Raw genomic sequence first — 15,868 nt, 5'->3', positions numbered from 1 at the left:
TGACGATGCACAACACCCTAGGGTAGCTGGTTCACCTCATATCTTAGAGAACTGACAGATCTAACACATGAAGCCGCTTTAGGGGCCTTATGTCCTCGGAGTTATCCAGGAAGTTAATCGGTAGAATAGGTAAAATGTTTATCGGCCTGTATGAAGCTACATCATGGGTCGGCTTATCCGATTTTGGGACTATTGCCATCTACGACACCTTCCATTCAGTCGGAAAAATTGTAGTTCAAAGAATTCCATTAAATATATTATATATCGGAGGCCTTGAATAGAAGCATAAAAAACATTTTGTTAATTAAGTCGTATTCGGGAGTTTTCTTAGAATTCCCTCCACTTCTGATTGCTCATAGAATCTCTACTGACGGAAAAGGTTTCACAGGAAGACTGATAGGAATCGGGCTACTCATCCAAAATTTTCAAAGGTGGGAACGATGGTGGTGGTCTATTGAAGTCCTATGTCCCTTTCATGATGAGTAGTAATCCTTTTGCAAATGGAAGAGGTTCTCAAGGAAGTTTATAACGTCTCGTTTTTAACAGCACTTAGCAGCCGTTTTAATCTACGAGCAGCCCTGATCAAAGATGTTCTATCCTCAGGCCTTCTGTAATATAGACATCTCCGTCTAAGTCTTCCCTTGGTAGAAATAAGATACATAACCTCCCTCGGGTATGTCGTGCCTTTCTGTTCTCTAGTCTATTCTCTGAGTATCGACCGCCAAGCTCGGTTTTTTTGATTCCTAGTTGTTTCTTTATCTAACATAGGGAAGCTGGCGTTCCATCCGACGTTAGCACTGGGATTTAACGAGACTCGTTTCTCCCGATACTGAAGTAGATTAACAGTCCTCATAACATGCTTGGCCCTTGATGTTACGAATCTAACTCCAGAGGTGGTAATATATCTTTGTTATTTTTATTCAGTTCTAAGCTGATAAAGATCATCATCAACGGTTTTTCCGTCATCCTGTGGCAAAAGAACACTTCTTACCTTGCGTCCATTGCCGTCAATTTCCTCCTTGATCACTTCGATCGGAATCTAGTAGTGCTAATTCTTCAGCCCTACTCGGAACGCCCTTTCATCCGTTTTCCTAAACGTGTGCCCAATTAATCCTTGCGTAAGCAACAAATCAAAAAATTTTCTTGTATGCGATTAATTGATTTAAAATAAAACAGGCAGGCATACTCTTTTTGGTTGTAGTTAGATATTTATTTTTATACGATTTTTATGAATTTACAACATAAGCTTGAAGCTTGTGTCTGGGAATATGGAATTGAAATCTTTTAGAGCATGAAAAATGCCATGAATGACCAGGGACCAAACCTAGGGCTTTCCAGATGAAGACCTGATATGATAAAACATAGAAAGAAAAACACATAGTGAAAGAAAAAAAAATTCAGCTACTAAAAATGCGCTTATCATTATCCGCTTCAATATTATATTATTACTGATTGGAAGGAATTTGTACTGCTGCAATGCTATGTACCAGATTTTTTTTTACTATCAATTTATGAAGTTTATTGGAATTCCGACTTAAATTATCTATGTAGAAATTTAAAGGAGATTTCCGATTACTTTTTAATTATTTTGCAATTTTAAATTAAATTTTTGGTGATCATAAAAAGCTTCATTTACCTATAGACAATGGTCGAACTTAAAATAATTTGTATTAGGGTATATACAAATAACAACTATCAACTAACTAAATATACTATACCGCTTTCAGATATCCAGCCGATAAATGGTTAGCTTAAAAAGTTAAACACTTTAACTACTCATTGGAACTGTCCAAATAAAGCTAGGTAGAAATACGTTTTTGTATTGTTTACTTACTTTTTGTTTTATTTGTTATATTTATATTTATTTACCTAGTTAGAAATAAATAAAAGTTAGGGTTTTTTTTATATTTACTTTCACTAATCCTTTTTTATCTACTGGTGATAATTGTTTACCAATCGATTTGCTCAAAAAATTTTTATGTTTTCTTTTACGAAATTTTCCATAATGCTTAAATTTTTAAATAATTAATTAACAATAATTATTTTATATATACTTTAGAAAGAAAGTGATTCCTACTATAATTAGATCTATATTTAAAAATTCACGAAATTATATTGTTAACTGTTTCAGACGTTGGAAAAATTAATTAAAATAGCAGGTAACAATCTAGGACCATCACATTCAAATTCTGAATTCAACTACCTTTGCCATAATTAAACAAAAAATGTATATATTTTGTTCCAACCAATTTACCTGTCTACTTTACTTACATAAATTCGACAGTGTGGTATCGCATACATTTTTAGGACGGTTTGTTTTTTATGGGTTATGGTTTTAAATGCAAAGTAGTAATATAAAACGAAACCTATAGAAAACCACTAGTTATTCACAGAAAATGATCTCCTGAGGTCATGTGCATTTTCATGGTCATAGTATCATAAATAAGACAAACCGATTTTTTTTTATTTATAAGAATAAGTCAAAATATGTTACTACACATACAAGCAGAATTGCGTATAATAACTAAGTCGAGGTAGAAAGAGTTTCCGAGAATTAGGAAGAAGATATTTAAATTAACGTTTCTACGATTATAAATATAATTAACTCAATTGAATTCTGAACAATTATATATTGTGTAAAGTACAGAAAGTTTAGAAATACCGCTAAATTATACGATTTAATTATACTCGTATATTATCATTTACTGTAATCTATTTTGTTAATAAGAAAGCTTGTTACGCACACCCAAATTATTCAAGATTTTCATGTGATTTGCACTTAAATGTATGTTTTTAAGTAAAAACAAGTAAAATATATTTAATACTATTTATTACAGTTTGTGTGTGTGTGTGTGTGTGTGTGTGTTTATATTTTGCATATCCGTGTTTTACTTATAAATGCTAGTAAAAATTCAAAAACAGCAAAGTTTTTTTAAAAAATTAATATTAAAAAAACAACCCTTTAAACCATGTTCTTTGCATAAATAATACATAAAAATAAATGAGAATTTTCAATCGTCAGACAAGAATTATTTTTGCAATACCCGCTTGAATAAAGAGCCTTGTCATGAAACGATTGAGAAACTCGTTTATCTCTACTTTGATGTAGATAAACCTGAAAAAGAGATAACGCAAAGCTCAGAATGCTTGCAATAGATCTGAAAAAAAAGTGTTTTCTTAAAATCTCGATGTAGAATATTAAAAAGTATCATCATTACTCTAAAAATATCAATAACAACTAAAAATATTTTCAATTTAAATAGTAAAACTAAATTAGAGATTGTAAGTAGAAAATTCTAACTAAAAAAAAAAAAAATAATGATTACGAATTGATTTACTGAGACGGTTATTGTTTCCGTGTTTCAATCCTTTCAAACCTAGAGGTCTAAAGAATATAATTTGATGTAATAAAAAAGTAATATTACTGTAAATATTACTTTTATCCACTTCAGTTCATTTATCCATTATCATGGTTATCCATTTCAATTTTAAGGGATAAAAAGTTAACATGTACGTATTTCTATCTATCCGAAATTGTCAACTATCTGCAATCGTATTTTCAATATGAATATGAATAGTAAATGATGCCTTTTGATAAAATATCCATACATTTTTTATTCGATTTTAGCTTAGTACAACTAAAGAGGTATGATGTACATATCATATCTTATCATTATCGTATATAATCCTATAATATATTTTATATCATATTATATACGATCTATTATATATACGTATATATATAATTACTAGACAAATTTAATAACATGAATTTACTACATAAATAAACTATATTATTTGTATAAATATAAACATTTAAATATATAGTTAGAAACGTTTAGTAATATACGCTTTAATAATTCAAACAACGTAAGTAGGCAATCTTAAATTTTTCGAGCAATCTTCAAATCTAATTTGTTTAGAAGCCAATATCTAATTTTTTTACAGATATATATATATATATATATATATATATATAATCATCGTAGAGAAATGTAATACAAAAATTCCCTTCATAGTCTTAACTAAAAAATAAGAATCAATTTGCTTTAATAACAAATTGATATCCACGTTTCATTGTGAGCCTTATAAAAGATTTTAATTCAAGATTTGTTAAAAAAACGGCTCGGTTCATTATGTAAGTTATAAAAGAGTTTCTGCATTTTTTTTATTTTTCGTTATAACTCACATGTTAACGATTAAAACTTACCAATGGTAATTAATTATATTTTATATTTTACAAAAATTAATTTAAACTTTATTCTACATAATTTAATTTATAATGAAAATTTTTTAAAATAAAAATCTGTAATAAGGTTTAATTACAGTTAGAAATTAAGTATTGATAGAAGGTAAGAATGTCTGTCATGTGTAAATAATGTAAGCGTTTTTAGTTAAATATTAATAAAAAGTTAAATAAATAATAAGTAGTCTTGTTTGGTTTCAACTTTTCTTTACATAAAATTTGATGGTACTCCGTAGATATAAAATTTTGATTTTTGGTACTTAGTGTTAGAGTTCTGATTGAGCGTTTTTCATAAGATTCATAAGTTACTTGATATAGGTCTGATCAATTGGCTGATACTTAATTATTATTTATTTATCCATACGATTTCGTATATATTTCGCTTTATTTCACTAATTTAGTTAATATATAAATAATTACTTCTCCATCATTTGATGGTGAATAATGATTTTTATATTAATGCAATATCATTTGATGCATTTTTCATCCTTTTTATATTCATTAAAATATTTTTAAGACTTTTTACAGAACTAAAACTATGAGGTCCATAAATTTTGCTAGCAAGCTCTTACCATCAATTGTTTTTCTTTATACAGATCATGTAGATAATTATTAATCAATGTTTGTTCACATGTAAAATATGTATAGCTTAAACATATTGTTCAAATGTACTACCTACTTATTTTTTCTGCCTAGCCTCAGGAACCACCGTAAGGTATTACTTCAGAGGATGAATGAGGATGGTATGTATAAATGTAAATGAAGTGTAGTCTTGTATAGTCACAGGTCGACCATTCCCGAGATGTGAGGTTAATTGAAACTCAATCACCAAAGAAAACCGGTATCCAGATCTAGACCTAAATAAACTAAACTTTAAACCACAATTAAAGATAATCTTTGTGATTAAATTTTGTTTAAACTTTTAAAAATGTAAACTTGGATTGTTGATTTAATTAAGAATAAAATTTAGGTAATTTAATTAAGTATACCTAAGTTGAATAGCGTTCACACATTAGAATGTAATTATGTTTAGAAACAGTTGATTTCTATGAAATTTTATAAGGTTTTTACATAATATTTCTTTGTTTAGCCTTCCATCAAAAAATGAACGGTTATTTTTATTATATTTAAATTTATTTTTTTATTTTGTTAAATATAAAGTTCTGTTCAAGGAACATAAAATTGTTTTTTTGTTCTTATATTGATTTGTGGTGTTTTTCATCTGTTAGAATCGAATTTCTTGATAATTAATCATGAATGAGTTGATTGGTGAAATGGGATAGAGATACTGTTAGTAGAAGAAGATACAGGCTTCTCTTCTCTCAATGGTGATTGGTGGTGATTAATAGTATCCATGAAAGATATGGTAGTCAACCAGAAATAATAAACTTGTATTAGCCATCACAAAATTACTGGCTGCTTTTTAGGTAGATTTCATAGGAAAGCTATCTATTGTAATGGGTACCTTGATTCGACTTCCGGAAAATTTTTAAAATATCTTTGCGTTTCACGTCCCCAAGACCCAAAATCTCGGTCGAGTTCGTTAATGGTTGAAATCGGACCATGGGGGTGGAAATGGAAGTTTTTCCGAAAAAACGAAATATCTATATAACATTCTTATTAAGTAAAATATCAAATTCGTTTAAAGTTCCTACTATTCTTTGGATAAGGGCATAAAACCTATCTAAGTAAAGGTTTTTTATATCACCAACCATTGGCCCACGGGGTGGAAAAAAGTGGTTTCGAAGACAAAAGAAATCATATCTCCCTTAATAGGCACAATATTAAATCGGTTTAAAGTGGTTGTTACTCCTCTAAACATTATCTAAAACTTTTGTCAGAAATAATTTCTGATATGACCAACTCTTACACCAAGGAATGACCAAAATGTTGCTGGAATTGTATAAGAAGATGGAGCTTGTCGTATGCTAAACACGTAAACTTTTTTCACGTGCAACCACTGTCGTATTGAGTAAATTTGAAGATTTTCTTAACTTTAACGTGGAAATCTTTTTTATTCCCTACTTAACATCGGTAAAATCTACTCCGCCTTCCAACGAGCCGAAAGGGATTTTGAATTCTTGAGATGAAACAACCGATTATTTTCTCGATGAATCAATAAAACAATTTGTGGTTATTTAAACATTTTTTTAAATTTTAATATTTTTGATGGATTAAAACTTTAATACTTCTTTAAAAAGAAGTTATCAGTGACACAAAATCATATCTACGCTTAGAAATATAATTTAAATATTTATTTCATATAATTTTAGCCAATTTTCTTACAATAGTGTAAAATACAATATAAATGACATGCAATTACTGTAGTATCCATACTGTTCTAGCGATTATGAGTAACTCAACAGTAAATACTGAGAACTTTCATCTTAAATTCTAATTAGCAGTTAAATTTACCACCACCACGCACGGTTTTAGAGGAAAAAGTAATAAACGTGAATTACTTTCTAAATATATTAAAAAAAATAACAAATAAGGGTTTTCATGAGTCTTAATTTACATAGTATACTGCACGTTTTGCAACATAATGCTTCTGAAACAAGTGAGTAGCCTAGAATTTGATAAAAACGTACATAAAATATATGTGATAAAATTTACATAAAATAAACGTACATAGCATCGAATAATATGACAAACGCCTGAGGCTTGATTCTCATAGATCATGGAATAGATAAAGCTGGGTTTAGTTATCAATTTTATGACAAGCTATGAGCTGTTACTACATTCTACAGAGTAGTATAATACACAGGGCTCTAAACCTGTAGGATTATAGGACAACAATAGTAATCGATACCAATTAAAAATTAACAAGTTTAATGATAGTAATATCAGTCAATACCATGGAAAGTAATTTTTATTTTGTATTTCATAATGCATTATTTATAAAAAGGAAAATGTATCTTATACCACATAGTACATTCTATGTTATGTTAATGCTCGAATTATTAAACGCAATATATCAATATTGTAACGTAAAAATATGTACCAAAATTAAATTAATGTTGTACAAGTCCCAAAACTATTCACTAATAGTCGATATTCGTAGGATATATATCAATCATCCTGACAAGAGTAATGAACGTACAGTAATAATTCACTTGAACAGCACCTAGTCCAGAATTTAATTACCGATGATTATTAAGCTCTGAGTATTTTGTGTTAGTAATTAAAAATTGAATTGAACATCTCATAAATTTACAGATTTAAATAAATTTTAAATACAAAGAAAATGTTCAAATATCTTTTTTATGAAATTACGATAATATTTACGAGTTTTATCTCATGTAATAAAAAGCAAGTATAAAAAAAGTAAATCTATTTAAAGGAAACATGCAAGCTTTAAATATTTTCTGTTAAAATTAGATTTTCATGATGAAGCAAAGTAAAACGGTTTCGGATATCAACTACGCCAACACCTTAAATATTTTTATAGACGTATAGGTCTCAAAAGAGTTTTCTTAGATCATATTATAATTAAGAGTAAAAAAAAAAAAAATACAAGTTAGATAAGAGCTCTTACACTGACACACGTAGATACCTGTTCATGTCTTCGTCCTAAACATAATTTTATCTTATTTGTTAACAATTAGTTATTAGATTTATAGTATAGAAATAAAAAATACAACAAATATAAAAAAATTGAAAAATAGAGAAGAATATTGGTAGCATCCAAAATAACATCCCTTTAATTTTTGATATTTTTAATCAAACCAAAAAATTAATAAAAGTAAGCTGAAGAAAATTATGAATTCAGGTAATTTTTGGCATAATTTTACATAAAATAAAGTTAATAATAATGGATTGAATAATAAGTTCTTTGGCTCGGAATTTTTGATGATGCCGTGACCGATGGGTCAAGGGATTCTCTTAGGTCTCTTAAGTCAAGGCTCTCTTTTAAAGTACACTTAGACATTTACTGGTATTAAAATTACGTGACTGCTTAGAAAAATAAAACTTAATTCAAGTGTTTTTGATGCCATCAGATTAATCAACAGAGGATAGGAAAATATGACTTCAACTACAATTCAAAATTATTTAAAAAAATTAAGTCTTGCTATTGTTGCAACAAAGTAAGATTACGAGCCAGAAGACGAAATAACACTCTCCGAGTGGATTCGGAGCATTGATTCTGAATTCTTAAAAATATTTTATGGATGTAATATGGATTATATGCATGCTGATGACGATTTGTTATTATCACAATTTCTAGCAGATGAAAAAATAATTAATGAAGTGAAACACAGGCAAATCAGTAAAACCGAAAGCGAAAATGACACGAGGACTGAGAATTCAGTCATTTCCAAACGTGTAGTTCAAGACAGTTTAAAATTACTTACGAAATTCTGCAAAACAAATAATGTCAGCGATGATTTTATAAAACTATTAAGTACTTTCAAACATTTTTTGATGATTTCAGGCATAAGAATAAAAAGCAAGCAACTACAGACAAGTTTTTTAGTTAGGTAAAAAGAAATAAGATTTTATTGATGGAAGCTTATACAGTATTGCGTGTAGAAATTTAAGTGTGTTTAATTATAGTATTAAAGTGTACATTATACAAGTTACAGTATTTTATCACAAAACTTCCTCATCAACTTAAGTAAGTTTAAAGTTTTTATGCATGTTCCGTAGTACAATTTTATGAAATATGATCTTAATTTTTGATTTTACTTTCAGGAAAATTTCTTATACAATGTTGCATTCTTTGATGTTGAGCTTCAGTTAGTTATTTACTCCTTGTTAGAAAAAAAATTTTCTTGTACGAATATGCTCATTCGTTTTAACAAACATCCGGATATAACGAGTACTTGAATCTCGTTATAATCGAATTTTACTGTATTTATCTGAACTTTAGCGGCAGCTCAAAGAGAATTTCGTTGGAGCTAAATGTACTTTATATCTAATTTTACAAACCTGTAGAATTCTAATATAATACATGTAAAACACGTTTAGGGTTGCAAAACAACCCTAAATGTAGAGCAGATCTTTTTTTATGTAGCACATCATCTATATAATAACGTTAAGAAGCAGAATTCATTAATACAATTAGCTGAAAATTCCAGTCGGTATCACTAGCGGCCTTTTCCCCGACTAAGTTAACTGTTAGATGGGCCTGACAACATCTGCATATAGGGTTCTCATTTCTTTGAAAATTATAAGAATAACACGGTGAAAGAGTATGTTTTTCACAATTACCGGGTCAAACAATTTTGTATCACAAAATCAATAGTGTATCATTGATTTTGTAGTTACTTACGACGAATGGCATTAAGGACCCTCAGGTATGAGAGGAACGCGTGGGGGTAGCGGTACGCGGAAGGCGTGCCGGCTACATGTAGGATAGGGACAGGGAGGGTAGCCCCATTGAAGAGGGGGGAGTTAGCTGCCCGAATGAGGTGGTTGGCTCACCCCGAAGAGGCTTTGGGGACCCCGGCGGGAGATCCTCCGTAAGGAGGCAGTTAGGGTGGGCAGAGACTGCTGCCACGGCACTGCAAGGCGACCATGCTATGTCTTAACAGGCGGAGGCTGGTTGCCTTGGGGTGCTTAACAAGATTAAAAAAAAAAAAAAAAAGTTACGACGAAAGCTAGGCAGGGCTATGTTTTATATACTGATGTATAAACAGCGCATATGAGAAGAGTTGTAAGGACTGAAGGACCCATACAACATAATTTAAAGATGTGAAAAAACCATTCTGTTCACCATACCACCTCCAGAAAGTTTCTAGTGCACTAGGTGTTTTGTACACAACAAACAACCCAACGTAATAAATTTAGATGAAGGGTACACGAGCGATTGAAAATATCTCAGAGGAAATGCTTAACTGGGGATTAATGTTGAGCCTGGAAATAAATTTTTGTACTATGTAGAATATAATGAAGTAATGGGAATAATTTGAATAACAAAACCTTTAATTTTTAAACGGATCAGATGTTTTTGCTCAATCTCTTATAATTAAAATTATCATTACTGTCTACAGAGTTAAGGTGCGGTTATCAAGTGTTATGTAAAAAAATTCAACAAACATAAAAAAAAACTACAAATAAAACTAAAGATAATTCGGCCTTCAATCAATATATTTTTTTTAAATAATACATTTCCATTAGTATCATACCACCTTTTAGCTGCTTACAGTATACTATTTGGTTGTTTGGTTATTAAAATGACATCCGAAGTTGACGAATACTAACTTCATACTAGTCAAATATTTGCTAAATTTTCTAATTCTTAGTCAATAGATGGTGGTTAGTTATATATAAACAAATTATAAAGTAGTAAATAATAATTTTTTATGAACGTTTTAGAAATGATTCGGTATTTAAACAGTCGATAACATGACAGTAATAGTGTAGGTAGTATTTTGTTAGCATTTACTTACATTTAATTTTAGTTAATTTTTTTTTTTTATCGAAAAATGAACTGGAAGGAACATAAAAAAGAAATCGGTAAATAGATTAGATCGTCAATAATAAACAATAACGCAGTCCAAATAAAAGATTAATAATTCAGTCAATTATAATGAAAGTTCTTTATTCCGAATTTTACCTTTTTTATATTAGTTATGAATAATTTTATTTAGCATGGCCCGTTGGTGTATATAATATAAAAGTTACAATTCGCTTACGAACCAATGTAATTAATTATTATGTTCTAGAGGTTTAGGAAACTATTTTTCTATCTTCAGGAACATCTGATAAACTTGTACATAAACTTCACATATTTATCTGATGTAGATTAAAATTAAAATTAAATTTTTATTTTATTTGGATATAAGGACTGTTATATTTATGTTAATTTTATTTTACTTTTATTTTATTCTACACAAAATTAATATGTGGAGTGAATACTTTTATACAAGTTTATCAGGTGTTCCTGAAGATGGAAAAATAACTTCCGAAAGCGCTAGAACATAATTAATTAAATTGATTGGTAAGTGAAATTATAATTTATATATTTTTAAATTAGTTAGGTTTCAAATACTGACAGAAATTTTTTTGTGTTAAAGTATACGGTTATTTGTATTAACAATAACAGCTAACGATTTTTTAATTAAATTTGGAGCACAAAAGATTATTTAATTGGGTTATTCTTTTAAAATAGTTCAATCCTCATATTGTTATTACTATTATTATTTATATTGAAATAGTACTAAATAAATAACATAGAAAATAAATAGAAAAATAAGTAGCACGAAATAATCTCAACCGTTAATAATTTTAAAAATATAAATTACAAACGTTTCCCGTTATCTCAGACAGACATTTGAAAAATATCTTCCATAAGATATATATAGTGAAAGACGTAAAGAAATAACTATACTGAATTGCTCACGAGATATTTCGTGATGTGGTCTTGACTGATGTTTTGCTGTATAGGCTATATTCTACCTTTTGAAAGGTTCAATGTAATATACTGCATTGGTTTCAATCAAACATCTGGTTCTACTACGCGTTGTGCGTGGTTATAATAAAACGATTTTTTTCAACGTTTCATGGCATTTTAATTTGAATCATTTTATTATATTTAATAATTACATAATTCCATTTCTTTAAAATATTCTATTATATGGTTTAATATTTTTTTTCTCTTCTGCCTGGGCTGGATCCTGCAATTAAGTATTACACAGCCCAGGGCAGTCCTTTACTCTAACTGGCCTCCACATCTCGGCTCGCCAGTCAGATCTCACTTTGCACCCGCCTCAAACCCCCAGAGTAGGATCCACAGGCCCGGCTAATATATATTCCGGAGGGGGGGTCCCCACTCCGGGAGCCGGGACTCGGTCTTTTTGCCAATGTCTCTAACGGGACACCTAGAGTATGGCATCCCCGCCGGGACTCGGTCTTTTTCACTCCGATATGATTTAATGTTGAACATATTAAATTGTACATTAGATAACTATACTTTTTTAAAATTTTTATTCTATTATTTCCCAGATATGAAAGGTTAAAATTTGGATTAAAAAAAAACGCAAATATTTTTTTATTAAAAATCTTATGAAATGGGTGTTTCACTGTCATGCGACCTAGACAGAGAGGAAAAGGTCAACATAAGAAATTATATGTAATCCGATGTACAGTCCAGTAAAAAATAATAATTTGACACACCACGGTGTATGAATTCACTAACAACTCTTAAAATATCTACGTTACTACTGAGTCATTCATAACAAATCACTGCTAAAATAAATAATATATCAGCTGCGGAAGTGTGCCGACTAAAAATAAGTGCTTTTATATTAACAGACCGCTTATCATAATTTCCCATCTGTTAACCTTAAATGAATAGAAATGATTGTATTCACGATTTATATTTATATAATAGGAGCGGAATTTATAATTTTTAAAAATAATTTTCTACATCACCACTCGTTTCGTTCACTCTGATAAATCAAAGGATTTCTCATAAAATATCTAACGTGAAATCACAACCTAATAGATAGCGGACAATTCATTACGTCCGTAACCATATTATAAATATTTTCTAACAAGATTAGAGTAGTGAGATTAATTTTATTTGTTGGAGCAAGCGAAGCGAATAAAGTCTTAAACAAATTAACTTGATTATTTTTTACTAATAGTCCTAATTTTTGTTTTTTTAAAAACTGAATAAGATACATGAATCCACTCTAAGTAATTTTGGAAGAAAAAAAATTTTTCATTTAAATTTTAATTCAACATATTGAATAACATCAGTGAATTCATTCATTCTAATACCTTTACCATTAGTGGAACAAATTAACATATAAAAAACTGAAAATATTAATGCTCACAGGTGCAAACTTTAAAAGAAATTAAGAATGATGATGAAATGTTTCTTTAAAGTTGTTTAATAGCGTTGAAAAATATTTTTTTCTATTATTGGTGGACCCAGCCCAAATTTTTATTAACTTTTCATTCAAATCTTAGAGAATAATTGTAAACTCAAATCAAAATTAAAAAAAGATATTTCGTTGAGAGATGTCTTTTAAAATAAATATTGAAATACAATATGTCTACAGATTAAAATTTTATTCGTGAAATTTAGTATTATTTTTCATACACCAGCATTTAAAAGAAGGATTATAAATTTAAATATATAATCCTTTATGCAATATTCAAGATAAAAGTACAAAAAAAAAAGTTTGCTCATAATTTAACCGTTGAATACCAGATGAAGAATTCTTTATATAATATTTATTTGTTTTGTCATAATGAACATACATAAACAGCTTTGAATCTTTGAAGTTAAAACAGAGATGAAGGCCGTTCTAGTGGGTCAACTAAATGGTTTTAGACGAACTGATGTGAAACTATTCCAAAAGTTTCATAGCTACTATCTAAGATAACAACTTTAATTACCATTATTCTAGTAACCATGGTTACTAAAAAAAGAGAAGAGATTTTCCTATATTCTCGTTTGTCCAGTAACCCGAAAATATAATGCTATTGTAAAAAATGATGCTAAGCGCAATGAAATGGATGCGATGATTAGTCCTACATGCATTTTTCTCTCTTCACCAGAAGGACTTGTAGGCTATAGGGTAAACTCAGACCAAAAAAAAAACCAAAGTGGTTGAAGTATAAACTTCGTTATTCACATAGAATTCTTTCTTATAACTTCCAGGCATCTCAGCCATACGAAAAAAATATTGTCTGCATTATATTTATAGATTGATTAAGTTTTGTTTATTATAAGCGCACCACTTCTTGCGTGATTTAAATTTTTCACTTTTAAAGTTAATATTTTGTAAATGTACAGGATGTGGGTGAAATTTATTTTTATTGAGGAATAAACATTTGTGTCTTAGAAATTTATAGTAAAATATTAAGAAAAAATAAATAAATGAAAAATTATGAAAGTGAAATAACATTTAAATTTATTATTTTAAAGAAAATTAGTTTTATTAGAAATTATAACAATTATTCTGGTAGCAAAAAATTATAATGTTCTGCAGAATTTTGCAAAAACAAATCTCGTCCCTCGTCCTTCTGTCACGATAAAAAAATCCTAAGATGTCTGTAGTATTTCTTTGAACATAAAATTTAATTACAGTGCTATTAAAAATAAACAATATAAGATAAAATCAACTGAAATCGGTCACTCCAAAATTGCGCAAGCTAGATGTGGTGGACGTATATCCAATAAGATCCATCGATTATTGTTGTGAACAATGCATAACATCAACAAGAAGTTAGCTTGTTAATAAACAACAGTACTTGGTAATGTTTTGTCCCTGGACCCTTAATTATTTATATCAATGTTAAATTGATTAAAACTTCGACGGTATCAATTAAGCGCCTATATAACGATGATTGTTTTAAAGTTTATTTTGATTAAAAATAAAAACAAATTATATTTTTTATAAAACTGAAAAAAATAAAAATATATCACACGTTAAATTCTATAACTTCATACACTGTTAAAAGTTATCATGGAAAAATATTCCACGTAGGAAAAAATGAGGTTGCATATAAGATAAATATTTCAGCTTGTACATTTAACGTAAAGATAACTTAACGTTAAAACAGAACTAACTTAAGTTGGGAATTAATTCAATTTCATGTTAATTTCATACCGTTATATTTAATAATATGTTATCAAAATAAACATTTATCGTTACTTATTGGTTTGATCGCGTAAAATAAGACAAATTGATTCTTTTCTATGAGATTATATAGTATTACGTTTATAATTATTCTGTACTTTTAAAAGAAAAAAAGATTTACGTAATCCGTTTACTGAACGTACTCTTAAAGTACATACACTTGTCTAAAATAAAGAAAAAAATGTTGAAAGATAGGAAAATTCATTTCTCGTCTCTAAAATTCTTTGAAACTTTACACTATACATCAAAGATTGAAAACATTAATCAAAAAGAAATTTTAATTAGTTATATGTATAAAAATGTTTAGCTTAAATGAAAGAGAAAGAAAATAAGCTGACAAAAAACTATAAATGGTAAAAGGGTCAAGTCAACTAAAAGGAAGCACATAGTTCAAAGAAAAAATTCTCTCATGCCTTTAATCAAAATACTTTTGGAACATAAAACAGTATTTTCCATGAATATAAAACGCTAAAATGACTTCACAATAGTGAAATCTTATCTTAATTTTTATCAAGAAAATTGAATTTAAAATAAGTTATCTTTTTATCTTATGGTAAATAAGGTTTAAATCTATGTGCAGGTGCATTATAATTTTGTTCAGAAAATATTTATAAATATCTATTTTGTTTTAAAGACACATAAATAGAAACGCACCTGTATTTTATAAACACAGAAGACGAAAAAAATTAAGTCTAAATCAAATAAGATACTGACTGTTGTTTGCACATCTGGTTAGATTCTGAGCATGTCGATTCCTGTCACCGTTGACAATCACTCTGACATCGCTAACTGGTGTAACAACAGTTTTACGCATTAAGAGTACAACAGCGCATCAGACGCAGTTTAGTTGCCTCACACTTACGATGAGGAAATAAGATTTCAATATCTTCCACAGCATAAAATAGACTACAGCATAACTATATAACATAGAAAAACCTCTTCTTTTCTATTCTTTACGTTTTCTAAATTAACATTATTCGCCAAAAATTCTCAGGAAAATTTATTTATAAAATTTTATTAT

General features: G+C 28.8%; 1 protein-coding gene across 3 annotated transcripts in view; it reads right to left on the bottom strand.

Moving 5' to 3' along the window:
* The window catches only part of loh (thrombospondin type 1 domain containing lonely heart), a 1,319,035-nt gene that overhangs the window by 625,665 nt on the left and 677,502 nt on the right, over window positions 1-15,868 (bottom strand). The window contains exon 1 of one of the 3 annotated variants that reach the window (XM_075360457.1): window positions 15,562-15,620. The exons of the other annotated variants lie outside the window; for them this stretch is intronic. The gene's annotated coding sequence lies outside the window, so the exon portion shown is untranslated. Of the gene's footprint in view, window positions 1-15,561; window positions 15,621-15,868 lie in introns of those variants that run through there. 3 annotated transcript variants of the gene reach the window in all.

This window comes from Lycorma delicatula, chromosome 3 (genome assembly GCF_047948215.1).
Source record: "Lycorma delicatula isolate Av1 chromosome 3, ASM4794821v1, whole genome shotgun sequence".
Lineage (NCBI taxonomy): Eukaryota > Metazoa > Arthropoda > Insecta > Hemiptera > Fulgoridae > Lycorma > Lycorma delicatula.
The sequence above is the reverse complement of the archived record's forward strand: the minus strand, read 5'-3'. Positions and strand labels throughout refer to the sequence as shown.